Below are 18,946 nucleotides of genomic sequence, written 5' to 3'. Positions count from 1 at the left end.
TGCTTCCAATTTGGTTAAATTGCATCTGCTTACTTTACACATTATACCTTTGATAATGACATGCCTTCCTGTTTTTGATACATACTACATATGTCTATTAACCATGTTCGTACATCAAACTAATGCTCTTTTGTATCCCTCGTCAATCACTTATGATGAGACAGTCACCCGAGTGGGTTACTGTGAGACGCCATACTCGTTTAAAGAGTGCAGTGTCATCCTCCCCACATGATTCTCAAGAAACAGCAAGGCTAAATGAAGATAGTCAACGTAGCTCTCTAGTTGATGACCGCAATTCCCCCACACCACCATCACAGGTGCTTGCTCTAACTTCGCAGTGTGATATGTGGTTGCATGTTGCATACGGTGTCTAGCTTGTAATGCTTCTAATTAGGGTAAATTGCATCTGCTTAGTTTACACATTATACCTGTGAATATGACATGCCTTCCTATTTTTGGTACACACTACATCTATGTGTTAACCTTGTTCTTACATGAAACTACCTCTCTTCTGTATCCTGCATCAATCACTTACGATGAGTCACCTTTATTCGTTGCATATTGCATATTATTTCTAGCCTGTTGCCATGTATTGCTTCTAATTTGGTCAAATACATTTGTTAGGGCACCCTTTTAATTTGGCAGAGTGATATTGGTTTCATCTTTCATATGGTTTCTAGCTTGCATTGATTCTAACAAGTTCAAGCACCTTGTGCTTAGTTTACACTTTATACATCATACATGTCAATATGTCACGCCGTCCTGTTTTTCATACATATTCCATCCTCCTATCATGCGGCTGCCTTACATGAAAGTAGTGTTCGTCAGTATCATGCATCAATGAGTTCTGAAGAGCAAATTTTATTCCTTTTTCTTGTGGGTTTGACTTGACAAGGCAAAATCAAGAAAGAGGAAGGAAAAGAGTAAGGAAGGCGATGATGGTGGTCCTCTGCAGCAACGTAAACGGAGCATCTGTACCGATTCTCCTTGTACTGATAGTGCATTACAAGGTCCAAGTCTCTGCTCCCCTACTCCACCATCCAAGGTGCTTGCTCTAACTTGGCAGTGTGATATCTGGTTGCATGTTGCATATGGTGTCTAGCTTGTATTGCTCCTAATTAGTGTAAACTGCATCTGCTTAGCTTACACATGATACGTGTGAATATGACACGCTTTCCTGTTTTTGGTACATACTATATCTGTCTATCACACCATGTTCTTACATGAAACTACTCTTCTTGTGTATCCTGCATCAGTCACTTATGATGGAACACCTTTAAGTTGGCAGTGTGATATTGGTTTGCGTCTTGAATATGATTTCTAGCATGTATTGCTTCTAGTTTGATGAACGCCACCTATGACGAGACAGTTTTAACTTGGCAGAGTGATATTGATTGCACCTTTCATATGGTGTCTAGTTTGCAGTGCTTCTAATTTGTTGAAGTGCCTTCTGCTTAGTTACCACATCATAGGTGTGAATATGTCAAGCCGTCCATTTTTTCGTACATATTCCATCCTCGTATCATGACTTTGCCTTTCATCAGAGTAGTGTTCGTCAGTATCATGCATCAATGAGTTCTGAAGAGCAAATTTTATTCCTTTTTCTTGTGGGTTTGACTTGACAAGGAAAAATCAAGAAAGAGGAAGGAAGGCGATGATGGTGGTCCTCTGCAGCAACGTAAACGGAGCATCTGTACCGATTCTCCTTGTACTGATAGTGCATTACAAGGTCCAAGTCTCCGCTCCCCTACTCCACCATCCAAGGTGCTTGCTCTAACTTGGCAGTGTGATATCTGGTTGCATGTTGCATATGGTGTCTAGCTTGTATTGCTCCTAATTAGTGTAAACTGCATCTGCTTAGCTTACACATGATACGTGTGAATATGACACGCTTTCCTGTTTTTGGTACATACTATATCTGTCTATCACACCATGTTCTTACATGAAACTACTCTTCTTGTGTATCCTGCATCAGTCACTTATGATGGAACACCTTTAAGTTGGCAGTGTGATATTGGTTTGCGTCTTGAATATGATTTCTAGCATGTATTGCTTCTAGTTTGATGAACGCCACCTATGACGAGACAGTTTTAACTTGGCAGAGTGATATTGATTGCACCTTTCATATGGTGTCTAGTTTGCAGTGCTTCTAATTTGTTGAAGTGCCTTCTGCTTAGTTACCACATCATAGGTGTGAATATGTCAAGCCGTCCATTTTTTCGTACATATTCCATCCTCGTATCATGACTTTGCCTTTCATCAGAGTAGTGTTCGTCAGTATCATGCATGAATGAGTTCTGAAGAGCGAATTATATTCCTTTTTCTTGTCGGTTTGACCTCACAATGCAAAATCAATAAAGCTGAAGGAAATTGGCAAGGCATTGGATGATGGTGGTCCTTCCGAGCAACTGAAACGGAGGTTCTCTACAGATTCTACTCCGCCATCCTCCCAACAAGATTCGCAAGACAACGCAAGGCTAGACAGTCAACGTAGTTGTGTAGATGATGAGCACATCTCCCCTACTCCACCATCACAAGTGCTTGCTCTAACTTGGCACTATTATATGTGGTTGCATGTTGCGTATGATGTCTAGCTTGTATTGCTTCTAACTTTGTTGAATTGCATCTGCTTACTTTACACATAATGCCTGTGAATATGACACGTGTTCCTGTTTCTAGAACATACGTGTACATGATGAGCACATCTCCCCTACTCCACCATCACAGGTGCTTGCTCTAACTTGGCACTATTATATGTGGTTGCATGTTGCGTATGATGTCTAGCTTGTATTGCTTCTAACTTTGTTGAATTGCATCTGCTTACTTTACACATAATGCTCGTGAATATGACACGTGTTCCTGTTTCTAGAACATACGTGTACATGATGAGCACATCTCCCCTACTCCACCATCACAGGTGCTTGCTCTAACTTGGAACTGTTATATGTGGTTGCGTTTTCCGTATGATGTCTAGTTTGTATTGCTTCTGATTATGTTGAATTGCATCTGCGTAGCTTACAACTTATACCTGCAACGATCACTTACCCATAAGACACATTTAACTTGGGACTGTGATGTAGGTTGCATCTTGCATTGTCTTCTAGCTTGTACTGCTTCTAATTTCTTGAAATGGCACTTACGACGAGACACTTTTTACCTGATAGAGTGATATTGGTTGCATGTTCATATGGTGCCTAGCTTTCATTTCTTCTAATTTTGTTGAAATGCCTTCCGCTTACTGTTTTTTCATACATATTCCATCCTCCTATCGTACGTGTGAATATGAAACGCTGTCTTTTTTGTATATATTCCATCCTCCTATCATGCGCTTGCCTTACATCAAAGTAGTGTTCGTCTGTATCATGCATCAACCAGTTATGCAGAGCTAATTTTATTCATCTTCTTGTGGTTTTGACTTCATAAGGCAATATCAGAAAATAGGAAGGAAAAGAGTAAGTTAGGGGATGTTGGTGGTCCTCCGCACCGACGCAAACAGAGACTCTCTAGATTTGCCACTGCTATTGCTAATGAAGTTGAAGTCCCAAGTCTACATGATGAGTTCATCTCCCGTACTCCACCATCGCAGGTGCTTGCTCTAAGTTGACAGTGTGATAATTGGTTTCATGTTGCATATGTTGTCTAGCCTGTATTTCTTCTATTTTGATTAAATTGCACCTGCTGAGTTTATACGTTATACATGTGCATATGACATGGCGTTCTGTGTCTAGAATACACTGCATCTATCTATCATACCATGTTCTTACATCAAAGTACTGTTGTTGTGTATCCCGCATCAGTCACTCATGATTGGACACTTTTAACATGGCAGTTTGATAGTGGTTGCATCTTGCATTGATTTCTACGTTGTACTGCTTCTAATTTTTCGAATTGCCACTTATGACAAGACACTTTTAACTTGGCAGAGTAATATTGGTTGCATCTTTCATATGGTGTCTAGCTTGCATTACTTCTATTTTCTTGAAAATCCTTCTGCTTAGTTTACACATCGTAGCTGTGAATATGTCATGCCGTCCTGTTTTTCTTACATATTCCATCCTCATACGGTTGTCTTACATCAAAGTATTGCTTGTCTGTATCATGCATCAATGAGTTCTAAAGAGCGATTTTATTCTTTTGTGTTGTGGGTACGGCTTCACATGGCAAAGTCAAAAAAGAGCAAGGAAAATAATATAGTAGGGAGTGGTGTTACTCGTCGGGAGAAACGGAAAAGGATCTGTCGTCCAGATTTTGCTAGTACTTATAGTGCAGTAGAAGGTCCAAGTCCACTGGCTAAATCTACAAACACAGTATCACCTGCTCCAGCAGCTGCAGCCTCTGCTTCAACTATACCAGCATCTCTACGAGTTACTCATTCATTTGCTCCAGAACTTGCCAGTTCCCAAGCTGCCTTCACACCTAACACTACTTCCAAAGCACTGCTGACACAACAGGACTTGGCAAGATCAGATGAACCTCATGAGCATCAACACCAAGACGGTACCTAACCGAGTTAAGTTGAAGTTGCATGCTCCTTTATATGTACTCTCACAGTTTGATGTACACTAACACTTTCCATATTCGTTGTTGAACTAGCACCACGACACAAGCAGAAACATACATCAGGGGTAATGCTTGACAGATTAACAAAATCTAAAGGAGGAAGAATGGAGATCCATTTTGAGGCAGGTTTAAAATGGCCACGTGATGCTACAGAGTCAGCCAAGTTAGTATCACAGGCAGCCGTTGCAGTTAGGTGTCATGCACATATCCTCCCAACGTGGATCTAGTACAGGAATAAGAAAGATAATACCCAGTTTATGTGACGCCCCGAGACCGATTCTCTAGATGCCTTCCATTTAGTTTCGTTGTCGTTGTGTGTTTCATATGTTTGTTGACATGATCGCGGTGAGTGACATTGTCATATTTTGCTTCTTGCATCATGTTCATCATTTGATTATATTGCATTGCCATGCCCATCTTTGTCATGTTGCATTTATGCCTCTTGTCATTTTGCATTCTCATAATCATCATGTGCATTGTCATATTCATGCATGTTACATTGTTGCATGCTCCATGTATGATCATGCATCATCACCTCCTCCTTCCTTCTTCTTTCCTTCATTTTGGCAAGTGACCTTTCCCCCTCCTCCATATATGTTCATTCTTTTCCTGATGCTAATTCACCATGACTAAACCCTCTCGGCCAATTTATCAGCTCTTTTGGACTTGATTTGGTTGGAATCAAAATTGCCTCAAGTTTGCATTTTAGTTCAAACTTGCGAAAATTTTCTTTCTCTAAAAATATGCCCAAACCAATTATTTCAAATAGTGCGTAATTCCAGCGTCGTGGGGATATTCTTATATCTCTCATACACCCCTCTTTTATCCCTGTGCTTTTCTGTTTATTTTCTGCCTGAGGAAAATGAAGAAGAAATAGGAGAGCAGCTGCAGCTCGGCCTGCCCGTAGCGACCGGCCCAGGCCACCACGGCCTCCCTAAGCCCAGCAGCCAGCCAAGCCCACCAAGTCCCCGTCTAACCTCTAACCCTAACCTACTCGACCCTCTCCCCTCGATCTCTCCCCTTCTTTCCTCCTAGTGCCACCAGAGGAGGAGCCCGATCCCCATCTCACCCTCTCCCTCCCGAGCACCCTCCTTCCCCTTCCCGTTCGCCTGCCTCGCCATCGGGCATTGCTCCACCACGCCGCCGCGCCTCCTGCCACTCCATGTAACGGCCCGAGACCGATGTGCCAGGTGTCCTCCAGTTATTCGCTGTTGTTGCCTTGTCATTGCTTGGGTGTCATGCATCTCATATCATGTCATCATGTGCATCGCATTTGCATACATGTTCGTCTCTTGCATCCGAGCATTTTCCCCGTTGTCCGTTTTGCAATCCGGCGCTCCTATGTCACCCGATGTCCCTTTCGACCTATTTTCGTGTGTGGGTGTTAAACGTTTTCATATTGAACCGAGACTTGTCATGCAGCCTTGGTTTACTACCAGTAGACCGCCTGTCATGTTTCGTGCCATTTGGACTTCGTTTGATACTCCAACGGTTAACCGAGGGACCAAAAAGGCCGCGTGTGTGTTCCAGCCCAACATCCCTCCAATTTGGCCCAAACCCCACCTAAACCTAATCCATCATCTTGGTCGTTCTATCACGATCGCGTGGCCAAAAACCGCACCTCATTTGGACTCTCCTAGCTCCCTCTACCTATAAATATGTGGCCTCCCCCGAAAAATCTCGCAGTCCAAACCCAAGACCTTCTTCCTCTCCGCGCCGCCGGACGGAAGCCTCGTCGACGGACATGTCCGCGCCCTCAGCCGCCGCCCCGCGCCAATCCGGAGCCGCCAAGTGGCGCCACCGTGCAGCCCCTGCCGAGGCCCGCTCGGCCCAAGTTCGGCCCTCTCCTCCGCTCATCCGGGCCGCGCGCCGCCCCCTGCGCCTTTCGCCGCGTCGCCCGCAGCGCCCGGCGACGCCCCGTTCTCCTTCGCCCGTGCCGGCGTGAGCTCGCCCCACCACCGACCCTGCTCCGGCGACGCGCGCCGCTGCCCAAGGAGCGTTGCCACTGCGGGACACCGTCGCCGCCGCCAGCCTCCTCCGGCCTCCCCTCGTCCCTCGTCGCCCTCTCCCTCCATGTGGCCGGCGAGCTGCAGATCCGGCGAGATCCGACAAGTCCGGCGAACCCGAGCCACTGTTCCGGCGGAGCCCCGGCCATCCTCGGTTTCCGTGCCGCCTGGTGTAGATCTGGAAAACCCTAGCCGGTTGACTTTTATCCCCGAAACCCTAGCTTTTAGCATTTTTCCGCATGCCATAACTCTGCATCCGTAGCTCCAATTCGTGCGTGTAGCATATCAAAATGTTCGTCTCGACGAGTACATCATTTCATATCATTGCATCATTTTCATTTCACGTCATCTTGATGCCCGAAATACTATTGGAAGAGGGCTATGTGATGAATTTGTCAGATCTGTTTCAGCAAATGGCATTTTGTCATTTTTGCCATGATTAATGTGTGCATGCTATGATCCAGAGCTCTACATGTGTTTTGTTATATGCCATGCCATCTTTACAGGGGTGTATGCCATGTATTTTTGTGATATTTGTGGTGACTAGCACAAGCTTTTAAAGTAGCATAATCGGTAATACTGATTTCAGGGACTTAGAATTTCATATGTTCATAATCCTTGTCCTGATTTTGTTATTATGCCATATGTTCATGTTGTTTCCTAGTGATCCATTCCTCTTTTGAGGATGATCAGTAAGGATGTTTTGTTAACATTGTGGTGCTCTATCCATCCATCTCTTTGTTTGCAATTATGGAGCACCCTAGCTTGAGTCAATCGAGCTCTACTTTTGCTATAAAATAATCCTGGCAGATTGTTTACATGTTTAGCGATTTTTCCGAGGATGTTGCTATTGATCCGTGCATGCTATGTTATTGTTCTTGCAATTTCTAGCTTCTATGCCATGTATAATTGATTGGTGTATGCTTAGTTTGTCATGCCATGCTCTGTAGTGAGTGCATCGAGCTCGTAAACATGCCTACTCGTTAACTGTTTTGCATGCTCCAGTTTTTCACAAAGTCTGAATCTGTTTATGTTTTTGCCATGTTCACATGCTTGCAATTGTACTTTTTTTATCCCTTTTGGCTCAAGGTCACTTAGGGACTTTTGTTAAGTGCTTTGAGTAGCTTCATGCCATGCCTTGCTTTGCCATGATATGTTCTTGTAGCATGTAGTTTTCATGCTCTAAAGATTGCTACCTGGTGATAAATTCCAGACTTGTGTTAATTTCACCAAGTCTGAAACCTGTTATCATTTGCACTTTTGCCATGCTTGTTTGAACCTACTATTGAGTGAATTAGCCGAAGCTCGGTGTTCATATTTTGTCAAGCATCATGAGTGGATCCATTCCATGTATTTTGTTTCTATATTTGAGTGCACTAGCTTATATATCTTGATGCATTTATTTGGCTACTTGTTGTTATCGCAGACCGGTGCCATATTTGTTTTGCTTGCCATTTCCAAACCGTGCATCCAATTCCGATGATCTTTATATCGATTTCTACCGAAATCACCTCACCTTTCCAGTGGCACTCTTGTATTTCCAAGTTGAGGCTAGGTTCAATCATTCCTTTGTAAATCATGCATATGCATCCCATATCGCATCCCGCATATCATACCATGTTTGCATCATGTTGATTGAGCATTGCACATGGTTGATTGTGTTCCGTTTGCTTGTTGTTCTTGTTTGGGTAGAGCCGGGAGACGATTTCGTGAACGAGGAGCCCGTTGAGTTCACTTATGAGGATCAAGTCAACTCTGACAACTTTGCATGCAAGATGACCATACCCTCAAAATCACTTCTATCTTTGCTTGCTAGATTGCTCGCTCTTTTGCTATGCCTATGCTACGATACCTACCACTTGCTTATAATGCCTCCCATATTGTTGAACCAAGCCTCTAACCCACCTTGTCCTAGCAAACCGTTGTTTGGCTATGTTACCGCTTTGCTCAGCCCCTCTTATAGCGTTGTTAGTTGCAGGTGAAGATGAAGTTTGTTCATTGTTGGAACATGGAGATGTTGTTCCTTGTTGGGATATCACAATATCTCTTATTTACTTAATGCATCTATATACTTGGTAAAGGGTGGAAGGCTCGGCCTTATGCCTGGTGTTTTGTTCCACTCTTGTTGCCCTAGTTTCTGTCAGATCGGTGTTATGTTCCCGGATCTTGCGTTCCTTACACGGTTGGGTTATAATGGGAACCCCTTGACAGTTCGCCTTAAATAAAACTCCTCCAACAATGCCCAACCTTGGTTTTACCATTTTCCACCTAGCCTCTTTTTCCCTTGGGTTTCCGGAGCCCAAGGGTCATCTTTATTTAAACCCCCCTGGGCCAGTGCTCCTCTGAGTGTTGGTCCGAATTGGGCAGCCTGTGGGGCCACCTCGGGGAAACTTGAGGGTTGGTTTTACTCGTAGCTTGACCTATTTGAGTGTGCCCTGAGAACGAGATATGTGCAGCTCCTATCGGGATTTGTCGGCACATTCGGGCGGTGTTGCTAGACTTGTTTTACCATTGTCGAGGATGTCTTGTAAGCGGAATGCCGAGCCTGATCGTAATGTCTCGGGAGAAGGAATATCCTTCATTGACCATGAGAGCTTGTGATGGGCTAAGTTGGGACTCCCCTACAGGGATTTGAACTTTTGAAAGCCGTGCCCGCGGTTATGGGCAGATGGGAATTTGTTAATGTCCGGTTGTAGATAACTTGAAACTTAACTTAATTAAAATGCATCAACCGCGTGTGTAACCGTGATGGTCTCTTCTCGGCGGAGTCCGGGAAGTGAACACGGTGTTGGAGTAATGCTTGACGTAGTTTGTTCTAGGATCACTTCTTGATCATAGTTGTTCGACCGTGCTTTTGCTTTCTCTTCTCGCTCTCTTTTGCGAATAGGTTAGCCACCATATATGCTAGTCGCTTGCTGCAGCTCCATGTCATACCTTTGCCTTACCTATAAGCTTAAATAGTCTTGATCGCGAGGTGCAAGATTGCGGAGTCCCCATGGCTCACAGTTTACTTCCAAACCAGATGCAGTGACCGATGATACCGCTCCAGACGATGCGCTTGAGCTCAAGTGGGAGTTCGATGAAGACTCTCACCGTTACTATGTGTCTTTCCCAGATGATCTGTAGTGGTGCCCAGTTGGGGTCGATCGGGGATGTGTGTAGCATTTGGGGTAGTCTTCTTTTATTTTGATTTCGTAGTCGGACCTTTATTGTATCTGGTTGATGTAATGCTTTATTCATGTATTGTGTGAAGTGGCAATTGTAAGCCAACTATGTATCTCTTTCCCTTATGTATTACATGGGTTGTGTGAAGATTACCTCACTTGCGACATTGCTTTCAATGTGGTTATGCCTCTAAGTTGTGCTTCGACACGTGGGAGATATAGCCGCATCGAGGGCGCTACAAGTTGGTAATCAGAGCCTTCCCCGACCTTAGGAGCCCCCTGCTTGATCGAATCGTTGGCGTTGTTGAGTCTAGAAAAATGTTTTGAGTCATTTGGGAATTATATATCGGAGAGTTAGGAATTCTTTTTACTCCCCAGTCCCTTCATCGCTCTGGTAAGGCATCCTGACGTAGAACTCTTATCTTCTCAAATTTCACAAAAAAAATTAGGATCACGCGGGTATCTTGGAATCCTTCCGATCGATTTGTGACGAAAACATGCTTCTTGGTGCCTCCTGTCATTTAGGGGTTGTGGCAGTGTCCCGGGGAGTTGAGCTCCGAGGTGTTGTCGTCACAATTTTATCGTTGCAGTTCTGGAATACCTGAGTTTAGTTTCGCCGACATCAAAAATCTCTTTTATGCAGTTGTTGGTGAGATAACCTCGATGCCACCTAGTACTGGGGCGGGAGTTCGGGAGTATTGCCATAACTTGTATAACGAATGCTTTTCGAAGGTTGAGGTAAACGATTTCCGAAGGTTTCGTGGTTATGTGTTGAAGGATAGATACAGCTGGATGTAGGATTTGCTAGCTTTGGGTGAGATATTATGCTTCCCCTATATCCCCAACACCTGATTGCATAACCGGAAAGTTTCGGGAGTTTATAAGTGGGAATTCAAGTAGCTCTTAGGATATCTTTCTGACGGATGTATGATATGAAATTGGGGTTCGACGTCTAGTGGTCCGCCTATTCACAGTTGGTTTTACAGCGGTCTCGTTGTGTCTTAAAGAGTCCTTTGCTATGCCAACTCGGGGACGCTTTGTATGTCATGTGCACTGCCTTGTACATGATGGTGTTGTACGATCGAGCCCGTGTAGGCCCCACCATGAAAACTTCGGACGAAATCTCTATCATATGTTTGTTCCGGCTTATTCTGCAAGTCAATCCTTTGTTTTGTTTTGAGTTGTGGTATTCGAGTAGCTTCGAAGTCAAATGCTGATTCCATACTTTTCCTAAACGGCGTTCTCATACTCCATTGTGAATACCAATCCTTCATGATAATCGAGATTGTCATGTCAATTCTTTTCAACCGGCGTGTTTCTCTTCAAGTGGATCCGATCATTTTCAACATCCGCAAGATCAACTCAGGTCTTCTCAACGGTGTTTGCTTCTTCCGTCCCAAGTTGCCTTTGTTTTTCCTGCCCACCCACCATTTTTCTTCAAAGACTCATATTTCTTATTCAAGTATCCATTTTATCGATGGAAGCATCTCAATTCTTTTCGTCAATGTTTTTACCCGCTGATTCTCATGAAGATTCTAACGGAGCTTCAAGTTTGTCACTCTTCACTCGTTTTCTTCTCCGGTGGATTCAATTCAAGCTTCGTCGATCATATCTTTTCCTCGTTTCAAATGTTTTCTCATGCCGGTGCACCTCATATTCATTCACCTCTCGCTATTCATATGTTCCGGAGTGCTCAAGATATCTCGAAGATTCGTGTTTCCACTCTACATTCGTTCAAGCTCTTTCAACCGGTGCTTTCTCCTTTTCAAGTAATCATGTCAATGATGTATCTTTTGAGTGGGCCCTAACCCACAGGTCTTTTCCCAGGATCTTACCTGACTCTTCTTATTTTACCAGAGTTATTCTTAAAATTTTCAAAGTTTGACGTAAGAATGAATTGTCATCAGTCAAATGTCTTTCTCCAAGATCTTTCAAAATTCTTTTCATCGTTGGCTCAACCTTTCCATTCTTCATTCTAGAGTGCTTCAATAATTCTTGGTGGTGTTTCTCGTCGTCATTCTCAACACTTGAAGAACGAAGGGGAATTTTTCCTCCATATCTTGCTCCATTCTCTTTAAAGATTCGTGATTCTAGCTTGTTGCCATCATCTCATAATTTTCTTCGGTTGTGAGAATTCTTTTCATCTATCCGGAGCAATTCAAGAGTCTTCTCAGTTTGATTATCCAGAGTCCATCAATTCAGGTTTATTCATTCTCAGCTTTCAGTTATCATTCTCAAATCTTACCGGTGCATCATTCAAGTATCCTCTAATAAGCTCGTGATCTCTTTGTTCTCATGTATCTAGGTTCTCTCAAGTATCCTGATTCGTTCTCTAATCCTTCCCGGTGTTCTTCACGTTTTATTCGTTCTTTTTCAATTCTTACGGTGGTTTGCTCAAGATTCTATTCCATGGTTATCATATCAATTTATTCGTTGTTTCTACCCTTCCGGTGGTTTGTTGAAGACCTTCCCAAGTTGCGCAATATCTATCTTAATCCTTTTTATGAGAATAAGTAGTGTGCCAAATCCATTGTTTGTCATCAATTTAATTGGTGATGGATAAGCATAATGTAATTCTTATTTTTTTGTTTCATCGAGTGAACTCAATTCCCTATTCTGGAGACTCATCAAATTCTCGGTTTCACTTGTTTCATCTTTTCTTTTCTGGAGTTCCAAGCTCTCTCAATTTATTTCATCGCGAAGATCCATCTAATCATTGCAAGGATTCACCTTGTGTTTCCAACTTATCTTTCTTCTCGTTATCCTTTTGTTACCGGAGTTATTCATGGAGGCTCTACTTGATGGTTCATCGAGGATTTAATTCCTTCTCGAAGTTTTTCATCGAGATTCTTTTTAGAGGAACTCAAGCATTCTTCATCTTGCAATCTAGAGTGCAATTATTTCTTCCGTACCATTTAAGGTGGTGCTATGTCATTCTTGATATTTTGAGTTCATGTTTCATGATTCACATGTTGTTACGAATGAGATATTTTAAATCCATCAACCTCTTTGTTGGAGTTATCTTCGGTTATATTTCACCTAAACCTTTCCCTAAGGATTTTTGCTATTTATGGTGCTTATAAATGACCCAAGTTCTTCAATTATCCTCCCGGTGAAATAAGTTTCTCGTCTCCTTGTTCATATCAATCCAATCTATTATTTCCGTTAGTGGCGGAATTTCACCTCATAGTTTTGAGATGTTCTCCATAAGCCCACTACAACCTTGCTCTTTTCGTTGTTGGTGTTCCAACAACTCCGCTCGACCCGTCTCCTAAGGATGCCTTCTCAAGCTCTTTTGTGACATAAGATGGCATTTTCTTCTCCATTCTTTTATTTCAATTATCTATCTTCTATCCTTTCGTTCCGGAGGCATTGTGATGTTGCTCTGCTCAACCCATCTTCTTGTTTTGTCAGGATCATGTTCTTTTCGTGCTTATCCTTTTAACCGGAGTGCTGCTCGAATTTGTTCTTTCGTGTTCCTCTTTTCTAACGGAATGTTTTCAACTTCGTTTATCTCCGTTGTATTCTTTTCTCGAAAGGGTTTAACCTTTTCAAGGTTCTTTGGTTTCACTCGTTTGTCAAAGAAGAAACTTAGCTTTACCTCTTATCTTTCTCTTCCGTTTTCCCTCCGGTGCCATTCTAGATCTCGGGACGAAATCCTCTCATAGTGGTGGAGTGTTGTAACACCCTGAGACCGATGTGCCAGGTGTCCTCCAGTTATTCGCTGTTGTTGCCTTGTCATTGCTTGTGTGTCATGCATCTCATATCATGTCATCATGTGCATCGCATTTGCATACATGTTCGTCTCTTGCATCCGAGCATTTTCCCCGTTGTCCGTTTTGCAATCCGGCGCTCCTATGTCACCCGATGTCCCTTTCTACCTCTTTTCGTGTGCGCGTGTTAAACATTTTCGGATTGGACCGAGACTTGTCATGTGGCCTTGGTTTACTACCGGTAGACCGCCTGTCAAGTTTCGTGCCATTTAGACTTCGTTTGATACTCCAACGGTTAACCGAGGGACCGAAAAGGCCTCATGTGTGTTGCAGCCCAACATCCCTCCAATTTGGCCCAAAACCCACCTAAACCTACTCCATCATCTCGGTCGTTCGATCACGATCGTGTGGCCGAGAACCGCACCTCATTTGGACTCTCCTAGCTCCCTCTACCAATAAATATGTGGCCTCCCTCGAAAAATCTCGCAGTCCAAACCCTAGACCTTCTTCCTCTCCGCGCCGCCGGACGAAAGCCTCGCTGACAGACATGTCCGCGCCCTCAGCCGCCGGCCCGCGCCAATCCGGAGCCGCCAAGTGGCGCCACCGCGCAGCCCCCGCCGAGGCCCGCTTGGCCCAAGTCCGGCCCTCTCCTCCACGCGTCCGGGCCGCGTGCCGCCCCCTGCGCCTTTCGCCGCGCAGCCCGCAGCGCCCGGCGCCGCCCCGCTCTCCTTCACCCGCACCGGCGCGAGCTCGCCCCGCCACCGACCCTGCTCCGGCGACACGCGCCGCTGCCCAAGGAGCACCGCCACCACAGGACACCGTCACCGCCGCCAGCCTCCTCCGGCCTCCCCTCGTCCCTCGTCGCCCTCTCCCTCCATGTGGCCAGCGAGCTGCAGATCCGGTGAGACCCGACAAGTCCGGCGAACCCGAGCGACTGTTCCGGCGGAGCCCCGGCCATCCTCGGTTTCCGCGCCGCCCGATCCAGATCTGGAAAACCGTAGCCGGTTGACTTTTATCCCCGAAACTCTAACTTTTAGCATTTTTCCGCATGCCATAACTCTGCATACGTAGCTCCGATTCGTGCGTGTAGCATATCAAAATGTTCGCCTCGACGAGTACACCATTTCATCTCATTGCATCATTTTCATTTGAGTTCATCTTGATGCCTGAAATGCTATTGGAAGAGGGCTATGTGATGAATTTGTCAGTTCTGTTTCAGCAAATGGCATTTTGTCATTTTTGCCATGATTAATGTGTGCATGCTATGATCCTGAGCTCTATATGTGTTTTGTTATATGCCATGCCATCTTTACAGGGGTGTATGCCATGTATTTTTGTGATATTTTTGGTGACTAGCACAAGCTTGCAAAGTAGCGTAATCGGTAATACTGATTTCAGGGACATAGAATTTCACTAAGTCCTTGTCCTGATTTTGTTGTTATGCCATATGTTCATGTTGTTTCCTAGTGATCCGTTCCTCTTTTGAGGATGATCAGTAAGGATGTTTTGTTAACATTGTGGTGCTCTATCCATCCATGTCTTTGTTTGCAATTATGGAGCAACCTAGCTTGACTCAATCGAGCTCTACTTTTGCTATAAAATAATCCTGGCAGATTGTTGACATGTTTAGCAATTTTGCCGAGGATGTTGCTATTGATCCGTGCATGCTATGTTATTGTTCTTGCAATTTCTAGCTTCTATGCCATGTATTATTGATGTGTGTATGCTTAGTTTGTCATGCCATGCTCTGTAGTGAGTACATTGAGCTCGTAAACATGCCTACTCGTTAACTGTTTTGCATGCTCCAGTTTTTCACAAAGTCTGAATCTGTTTATGTTTTTGCCATGTTCACATGCTTGCAATTGTATTTTATGATCCCTTTTGGCTTAAGGTCACTAAGGGACTTTTGTTAAGTGCTTTTAGTAGCTTCATGCCATGCCTTGCTTTTCCATGATATGTTCCTGTAGCATGTAGTTTTCATGCTCTAAAGTCTGAAACCTGTTATCATTTGCACTTTTGCCATGCTTGTTTGAACCTGCTATTGAGTGAATTAGCCGAAGCTCAGTGTTCATCTTTTGTCAAGCATCATGAGTGGATCCATTCCATGTATTTTGTTTCTATATTTTAGTGCACTACCTTATTTATCTTGATGCATTTATTTGGCTACTTGTTGTTATCGCAGACCGGTGCCATATTTGTTTTGCTTGCCATTTCCAAACCGTGCATCCGATTCCGGTGATATTTATATCGATTTCTACCGAAATCACCTCACCTTTCTAGTGGCACTCTTGGATTCCCAAGTTGAGGCCAGGTTCAATCATTCCTTTGTAAATCATGCATATGCATCCCATATCGCATCCCGCATATCATACCATGTTTGCATCATGTTGATTGAGCCTTGCACGTGGTTGATTGTGTTCCGTTTGCTTGTTGTTCTTGTTTGGGTAGAGCCGGGAGACGGGTTCATGAACGAGGAGCCCGTTGAGTTCGCTTACGAGGATCAAGTCAACTCTGACAACTTTGCAGGCAAGATGACCATACCCTCGAAATCACTTATATCTTTGTTTGCTAGATTGCTCGCTCTTTTGCTATGCCTATGCTACGATACCTACCACTTGCTTATAATGCCTCCCATATTGTTGAACCAAGCCTCTAACCCACCTTGTCCTAGCAAACGATTGTTTGGCTATGTTACCGCTTTGGTCAGCCCCTCTTATAGCGTTGTTAGTTGCTGGTGAAGATGAAGTTTGTTCCTTGTTGGAACATGGAGATGTTGTTCCTTGTTGGAACATGTTCAATTGTTGGGATATCACAATATCTCTTATTTAATTAATGCATCTATATACTTGGTAAAGGGTGGAAGGCTCGGCCTTATGCCTGGTGTTTTGTTCCACTCTTGTCGCCCTAGTTTCCGTCATATCGGTGTTATGTTCCTGGATATTGCGTTCCTTACGCGGTTGGGTTATAATGGGAACCCCTTGACAGTTCGCCTTGAATAAAACTCCTCCAACAATGCCCAACCTTGGTTTTACCATTTCCCACCTAGCCTCTTTTTCCCTTGGGTTTCCGGAGCCCAAGGGTCATCTTTATTTAAACCCCCCTGGGCCAGTGCTCCTCTGAGTGTTGGTCCGAATTGGGAAGCCTATGGGGCCACCTCAGGGAAACTTGAGGGTTGGTTTTACTCGTAGCTTGACCTTTCTGAGTGTGCCCTGAGAACGAGATATGTGCAGCTCCTATCGGGATTTGTCGGCACATTCGGGCGGTGTTGCTGGACTTGTTTTACCATTGTCGAGGATGTCCTGTAAGCGGGATGCCGAGCCTGATCGGAATGTCTCGGGAGAAGGAATATCCTTCATTGACCATGAGAGCTTGTGATGGGCTAAGTTGGGACTCCCCTACAGGGATTTGAACTTTCGAAAGCCATGCCCGCGGTTGTGGGCAGATGGGAATTTGTTAATGTCCGGTTGTAGATAACATGAAACTTAACTTAATTAAAATACATCAACCGCGTATGTAACCATGATGGTCTCTTCTCGGTGTAGTCCGGGAAGTGAACTCAGTGTTGGAGTAATGCTTGACGTAGGTTGTTCTAGGATCACTTCGTGATCATAGTTGTTCGACCGTGCTTTTGCTTTCTCTTCTCGCTCTCTTTTGCGAATAGGTTAGCCACCATATATGCTAGTCGCTTGCTGCAGCTCCACATCATACCTTTGCCTTACCTATAAGCTTAAATAGTCTTGATCGTGAGGGTGCGAGATTGTTGAGTCCTCGTGGCTCACAGTTTACTTCCAAACCAGATGCAGGGAGCGATGATACCGCTCCAGACGATGCGCTTGAGCTCAAGTGGGAGTTCGATGAAGACTCTCACCGTTACTATGTGTCTTTCCCAAATGATCAATAGTGGTGCACAGTTGGGGTCAATCAGGGATCTGTGTAGCATTTGGGGTAGTCTTCTTTTATTTTGATTCCGTAGTCGGACCTTTATTGTATCTGGTTGATGTAATACTTTATTCATGTATTGTGTGAAGTGGCGATTGTAAGCCAACTTTGTATCTCTTTCCCTTATGTATTACATGGGTTGTGTGAAGATTACCTCACTTGCGACATTGCTTTCAATGCGGTTATGCCTCTATGTCGTGCTTCGACACGTGGGAGATATAGCCGCATCGAGGGTGTTACACTCCACCTCCGACCTCTTGTCGTGGCCTCCTCCTCGCCGTGAAGCCCTGCGCCATGGTCTTCTTCCCCGCCTCCTTGCCCTGGCTACGTGCCCCTCGAGCCAGCAGGCCGCTGCCCTGCCTCGCCGCCGTTCGCCTCTGGTGAGCAGCCGCACCATGGCCTTCCTCCTCCCACACCCTGCTCGTCACCGGAGAGACCCTCCTCGCCGCCCCGTTGTGCACCGAAGGTCAGGGCCGCCATGGACGAATCCCCCCGCGAACACACCGCTACCGTGCTCGCGCCTCTGCTGCTTCGTCGCTAGCCTCCAGCGCCTCCGCCCACCCGGTTCGCCTCGCCATTGTTGCTCTGCAAGCCTGCCTCCCTTCTGCTCCGTCCATTGCACCACCTTGGTCGTGGTTTGCCGCTGCCTAGACCACCTTCAGCCGGGTGCCCCGCCTCCTGCTTCGGCCAAAGTTCCTTCGCCTCCAAGCTGCTTCTCGAGCTGTCGCTCGAGGCTGTAACCTCCATGTCTGCTACCACCCCGTGCATGTCGGCCAAGTACTACAACATCGATGATCACACAGACCGCCAAGAACGACTACGGAGATTCACCAAGTACCCTTCGGATGTGCCAAGTTTGACTACATGGACCACCAAGTTCCGCTCCGAACGTGTACGACTACACCCGGTGATGCGACAAGTACCCCGACAACGTGTACGTCTACACCAAGACCGGTTCGACAAGTACCTTGAGAACGTCTGTACCTCTACCATCCCCGCAGGTCCGACAAAACCAAGTGTACAACTACCATCGCCCCGAGGACGTTGGATCCGTCAAGTACCCTCTCTGAAAACAAACATGTACCACTACTTCCACTTCCGTCGTCGGGGACCGATAGTACCACTACTTCCCACGAAAGTCCCGAGAACGTCTACTTCCTCTAATTCCCTCGACAAACTCGAACCGCCCCGGAAATGCACGCTTCGAAGGTATAACCCCGAGATGAACGTCGTGGACTATATGCATATGTGTTGTACTAGATGCATGTTTGGATCTTGTATCCTCCCGTGAATGTTAGTTGTTTTCCCTCGCTTGGCACCGTCGTCGACCCGTGGGAACCCGGTATCCGGGACCACCCCACCATCCTTGCATGACACGCTCCCCTCACTTTTCCTATTGCACCAGTATCTCCATGAGCTACTGGAATCGATATGTTGCCATGGCGTCATTTTCGGATTTGTTGTCGTGGCATCCCTTTCGTTTCCGCAATGATGACAAATGCTTCACAACATGCTCAGACCAACATTTTCATAAAACTTCCACATGTCATCCGCATCATGATAA

This window comes from Triticum aestivum, chromosome 6A (assembly GCF_018294505.1).
Source record: "Triticum aestivum cultivar Chinese Spring chromosome 6A, IWGSC CS RefSeq v2.1, whole genome shotgun sequence".
Classification (NCBI taxonomy): domain Eukaryota; kingdom Viridiplantae; phylum Streptophyta; class Magnoliopsida; order Poales; family Poaceae; genus Triticum; species Triticum aestivum.
This window is presented reverse-complemented; position numbering follows the sequence as displayed.